The 6,483-nt window shown below is 42.9% G+C and overlaps 1 non-coding gene across 1 annotated transcript; it reads left to right on the top strand.

The window, feature by feature from the left end:
• The first annotated feature begins 6,107 nt into the window (after positions 1-6,107).
• Positions 6,108-6,199, top strand: LOC123451562. The gene has a single exon (XR_006632402.1). It is a non-coding gene; the product is annotated as a small nucleolar RNA Z221/R21b (small nucleolar RNA).
• Positions 6,200-6,483: the final 284 nt, after the last annotated feature.

Raw genomic sequence — 6,483 nt, 5'->3', positions numbered from 1 at the left:
TGAAGCAAACCCTCAAGGACTATAGTATGAAAGTGAAGAATGTTCCACTCTATTGTGACAATGGTAGTGTAATCAAGATTGCTCACAACCCAGTTCAACACTCAAAGACCAAGCTCATCCAGATTCGTCATCATTTTCTTTGTGATCATGTACTCAAGGGTGACATCATCATCATACACGTGAAGACTGAAGAACAACTGGTTGATATCTTCATTAAGCCCTTGGATGAAAAGATAATTTGCAAGTTGCGGTGTGAGCTAAATATCTTAGAATCTTCGAGTGTTCTGTGAAACGACACATATCTTAACACTTACGCAAAATTGATGACTTAGATGTGCAACACACAAAGTAACATTTTTCTTCGACAAATGAAGATTAACACTCTAAGTGTGAACAAATTAGTCAAGAATTTGATACTTAGAACCCTATGACAATTGCACGTGGTATCTCAGATCATCATTCATATACACTGGGTCATGCCACTACCAAAGTTGAATGTCTTCAAAATTGAGATTTTTGCAAATTCTTCAAATAATTCGAATGTGAGCAACTCCAGAACCTATAGCAAGAACACTTAGCAAAATTCTTCAACACACCTATCGTAAAATTCCTCAACTTGATATTCTTTTGAAATTTCCGAGAACACATATGATCTCTTCAAATTCTTCGCACCTATACTCTGTTCAAAATTTCAAAATGTCTACTGATGAATCTATAGGTTCTCATCAACTAACTCGTTTGCAGCATTCCTTGAAGAAAATTTGCATACTTCCTCAAAATCTTCAAAATAAAAAATTCCTCAAGTGAAAAATATGGTTGAAGGGAAAAACCTCAGAAAGGAGGAAAGAAGGCACAAACCAACACTTCTTTTGATATCCCTGAGGATATATATGATGAATACTGCACTCCACATGGAGAAACCTATGGCAAGGAGACCAAGGAGAAGCGCAAAACGTGCTTCTAGAAGATTGAAATGAGATGGATGAAGGAATGGAGGGAGAACATATATGTTACTCCTAAATATATGTAGAAATTCGATGTAAACCATCCATGCCCAAGACCTCCATTGGATGAAGTCCAAGTTGCTGATCCCACCAACATCATAAGTGGTGAAGAATTTCCCAAGGAGTGGGCCAAGCGTCAAGCCAAGCTGCAAAATATGTGTGTAGAAATAGTGAGGCAATTCAACCTTGCAACTGCTGCTGATGTTCCCACCTCATCCAATTCTGAAGCATCTTCCACCATGATACATCCAAAGCGAGCTCTGGAGAAGAAATGTGTTGTGAAGGCAAAGTATTCAAGTTCAAATACTTCAAATCAAATTCCTCAACCACCTCCAACTTTGGGTGCAACTTCCTCATCAACTGCTGCAAATTCCTCAACGCTGGTGCACCTTTAAACGTCTACGCGAACAGTGGGATCAACAATTCTCTCACGTATATCTGCTTATGGCCCTGCACTCACCTTATCGAGTGCTACCATGAAGAAAAATATGACTGCGAGACGAGGCAAAAGACCAACTCTTCACAAGGTGGTCTTCAATGTTCCATCAGGATCCGATGATGATCAAGCTGATGATGATGAACTACCGGAAATTTTTTGAAGCAAACAGGAGATAGTTTCTCAGGCTAAGGCACGAACATTCCTCTTATGTTGAATGTCGAGGGGATAAGCCTGACAATACTACCAGGGGTATGAACGAAGGGCGGAGCCTAGCTACGACACAGTTGTAACACTCGGTTGTACGAGTTGAGATCCCACTCGAGAGTGGTACAGACTCTATGTCTCAAGCCCGGAGGCTTAGTGTTCCTCATGGGGGTGAGAATACACAGGATGCTTAACCCCTGTCCAGGAGAACCTAGACAGCTTATATATAGCATGCTAGGCCCACGACGTGCCAATACAAGGGCATTAAATGACTTTAACTATGGGAGTAACTAGTAAGAGCAGCTTTAACTATGGCTTTAATCATAATGCTAGTCTTCACTATGCTTTATATGAGAGATTAAATCCCTCGTCGTTGCAATCCTTCTATCATCCGTGCTCTATCTTAGTCCAAGTGTTGGCAGCAGTTCAACTTACCGGAGATAGTCCGAGCGATTCTTCCTGTCCGTGTGAGGATTAGACAACATCGGTTGGCCTGGGACTTTAGTGAATGTGTGGACCCCAAGGTGGGCCTTGGATAGCAGGTCCTTGAACCTACCCCTGGTAGGAAACCCCAACAGTTGGCCCTGAGTCAGTTGAGGTTGGACTGACCGAGTGGAAAACACTTCTCAGTGTCTGTGGTGACTCGGATACATTGGGGAAGCAGCTCGGGGGTGTTTCAATAGGGTTCATACTAAGCCACTATGGATTCAGGAGTGAGATATTTCGAATGATTGGACGAGTCAGCATGCCTCCATTCGGCAACGTTTGCTTATCTCTTGTGGAGATAGATTGATGGTTAAGATGCGCGTAATCCCAGAGCTCCGGGTGACCATGTGGAGGTTATCACGAATCATGCTCGCACCCTGATGAGGGTAGCCTGGCTATCCTTGTGCACATCCGAGTGACCGGAGTCCTGAGGAGGGACGAGGCTATCGGAGAACCGATCCATTTGGCTCCGAGCGACAGGACACAATATCCATCCGGAACAGAAACATGGTGTAGTTTCCGCGAATTCCGAAAGGTGGGATCACTCTTGAGGGAGCAGAAATGGCGGCGTTGTGGGTAGTGGGGAAAGTAGTAAGGCGCCTCAATTCCCACACCTAGGATTTCGCCACGTGCAGTAGTTGCAAACCTTCTCTTTGAAGTCCGATTGATGGCTCGAGATTTTCTGCCTGACATATAAAAGGGGGAACCGAGGGAGGAGAGAGACACGAACTGAGATCTGGTGTTCTCCCCGTCCCCACTGACCCCACTTCCCAATTCGAGAGCTCTGCCACTCCGCCTCCAGCAACCACGTGCCCTGACCACCCCGCCGAGCGACATCAGAAGCAGCACGATGGTGAAGGCCGAGTCAACCAAGAAGGGCTTGCGTGGGTCTTCGTCGAGTGCCGGAGCGTTCCTACCGGGATCGACCCAGGGCAACTGGATGTTGTCCGGTATCACCAATAGTCGCGTGCTGGAGTTAGAGAGCGAGGAGCTCGTGGCTCCGGGGGGGCTAGCACCTGCCGGAGGCGGGTGAACTGGAGCCTGCGCCGTGAGGAGACTAGCGGGTTCTCCTCATCCCCCACTTGGAGCGAGGTTTCTCCATGCGCCGACACCCCTTTTTACACACATTTCTCGATTCTTTAGTGTGCAACTATATCACCTCCCCCCAATGGTGTTTCATACTTAGCTATTTTCGTGTCCCTATGTGAGAACTTCCTTGGTCTCACCCATATTTGACACTCTTCAAACATTTGTTCACACTACGAGAAAAACACTCAGTTATGACCAAAATTATTGATGGTGGTCTAGTTGTTCATTGATTTATGACAAAAATTAAGAAATTGGTCATGGAGAGTCTTGGAGGGTCCAAACGCTATTAAATTATGACAATTCTGTTCATAAGGTCAAAATCCCATTGCTCAAAATGGTCATTAAGATGTGTATCATTGTTCACATCCCATTTCAGATCCACCATGGCCAATAACAAGGTCATAATCATATGAGTGGAGGTTAGTGGGCGACACCTCAATAGTTATGCTTGCGTGTCGTTTATACGTGTGAATTTTAAGTGTGTCATGTCTACATGTAAATTTTGAGTAGGTATCAAATGTACATATAGATGGGACCCATGTGTAAAATGAACCTACTAGCAGGACTGCCATGTGCACAACACATAAATGTGGGCCCAGGGGTGCAACCCATTGCCATGTGTGAGTGTAAGAAATAAAGAACAGAAATGTCGTATGCTTGGATTTGAAGCTGTAACAATGGGCGAACAAGCACGATGGAATCACTACATAACGACCACTAATGTACTTCAAGGGAATGAACTCTACTTGTAATAGTTTGTTGATACGGCTAATTAAATAAAAAAAGTGTTTATACATACAACACCAGTGACAACAGGAGTACCACACGAAATGCAAGTTTCCCCAATGGGCATAACCATCTCTATTTTGCAGTCTCAAAAGGAGAAGGCCCGAACATGAATCAAAATGTTTTTTTAGACAATGAATATGCAAAAACAAGTTAATCAATTTTTTGAGGGATATTTAGTCTAAGAAATATAGTAGGCAACTACAAACAACCATATGGGTTGAATTCTTCTAAACCCAATATCTATGAGGACTTGAGTCGGCCCAACACGGCCAATAGCATATCAAATCCCTCCCCCAACTAACCTAACCCTAACCCCAGATGCGTCCCTCCCTCTCTACTTGTCCCGTTGCCATCCTCCAGCTCTCCCTTCCCACTCACAAGATCGATTCTCTCCATGCTCCTTCTCATAGTCCCACACCATCCTTCACCGGCGACTTGGTCACCATGCCCTCGGCACACCCCCTGTTCTCCTGTTTGCCGCGGCAGGCCCCGGTGTCGGCGTGTACGGCCATGGCATCGACGGATCTAGCTGTAGCGCTTGACGCGGGAGGTCGTTACGTCGGTGCGGATGACCACGACGACGGCAGGTATGGTACCCGTGCCTCCTCTTGACACTATCATCCAGAGCTCGCACTTCAGCGAATCCATGTGGCCAAGGAGAAGGACAACATGGTTGCCGACAATGCATGAAGGTCAAGTCGATGCAGATCCTGGACGTATTCAAAGTGTTCCATCACCTCATCGCTGCAGATCCTGGACCAATTCAAATTGCTCCCTCGCCACGTCGCCTTCGACCTCGACCGCTCCTTATGCCCCTTTTGTTGGTACGTGTTCGTCCCGCTCTTCAATCCGATGGACTTGTTTCTTTTATAGATAAATTTGTTACCACTGCAAGCGAATATTACCTATCATATACACAACTCAACTGCATGTATGCTTGCCCAAATTGAAACCATGAGTGAAATGGTTGGACAAGATAGAATACTACATATGTGTGCTGAGGTCTACTTCCGTAGAAGTCTCATAAGGATAAAATTGTCCACTGGAAATGTTTAATACATAGAGCAACATTTTTGCGAGGTGGGGAGGGGGGAACGAAAATAATTTGGTGTGTTGTTACTTGCTAGCTTAGCTTCTTCTCCTTGGTCACCTTTAAATATTATAAAAGATTGAATTACAACAATCATGATTCCCATTCCGCTCTTTGGCAACCATAAATTTCCTATATACTTTTTGTTGTTCCTGACTGCAATGCTGCTAATGGAAGGAATGCCGCTCCAAAAGTGAGTCATCGAGACTCGACATGGCAATCACGTTTCACCAAAAAATATTTATATTTTTTTTTGTTTTCTGCTTGTGAATTTAAGATTTGTCACTGATGGATTATGTTTGCAAAATGGATGCTTTGTGGATTCAAGCCCATGTTTCAGGGTGAGCCACTTGATGAACCAGATATAATATGACATCAATCGACAAAATCTAAGATATTGTATAAATTATAGTATGAGAAAACCAGATATAATGTTGTTTAGTGCATGTTTATTTTAATAGTAAGGTCAATTGAGGTGTTCTTTCTTGTGTTTACTGTTGTATATTACAAATCTGAAGTATTCTATATTATGCTTCCTGGACTAATACATGACATTGTGCTTCCTAGACAGGTAAAATGCTATGATTAGAAAAGTCATGCACCACTCTGGAGAGATTTATCTCTTTGTGGTGATAGAAAAACTAACAACCCATTTTATAACTGAGCTGTCTCATGGATACCTACTTTTGTAATTCTTGTTTATTGGCCATTCTTGTTATAGATGTAGTACTTTTTTTAGAAAATTTTTCATGCTTTTTCCATTGGGAAAATGTATTAGTTTTGAAAATTAAAGTCTTAAGATAATGGTTGGTGGAATAATGTGCAGACCAGATGATGGTTGTTTTTCAGGTGCGGTCCTACCATTGTCTCTATTGGTTGGTACTGTATTTTTCCTTTAGCCGCACAGTCATTCAATTTGTTTCCTGAACCTTGTTGCATTGCATATGAATTTCTTGGTTTTCTATTATTAATTTTGTGTGCAAAATAGATGCTTTGAATAAGCAAAAGGCTATGATGAGAAAAGCCATGCACTACACTGAAGAGAACTATCTCTCTATGCTAATAAACAAACTTACAACCCATTTTATATCTCAGCCGCCTCATGCATACATGCTTTTCTATTTTCTGTTTTTTTATTTCCTCTTCTCATGGTATAGTCTAGTGCTTTTTTAGAAACTGTTGTCAGCTTTTGCCTTCGGGAGAATACTGTAGTTTGGAACTGAAACTCTTCTATGATTAACTAGATTTGTTGGATAATGACTGAACTAGATGATGAGCGTTGACTATGAGCGATCCTACCATGATTGTAGCCTTGTACCAATGATACAAATGGAACACTCTGCATATGTATGCATGCAAAATGGTTCTTCCATTTAGCAATA

This window comes from Hordeum vulgare, chromosome 4H (assembly GCF_904849725.1).
Source record: "Hordeum vulgare subsp. vulgare chromosome 4H, MorexV3_pseudomolecules_assembly, whole genome shotgun sequence".
NCBI lineage: Eukaryota > Viridiplantae > Streptophyta > Magnoliopsida > Poales > Poaceae > Hordeum > Hordeum vulgare.
This window is presented reverse-complemented; position numbering and strand designations above follow the sequence as displayed.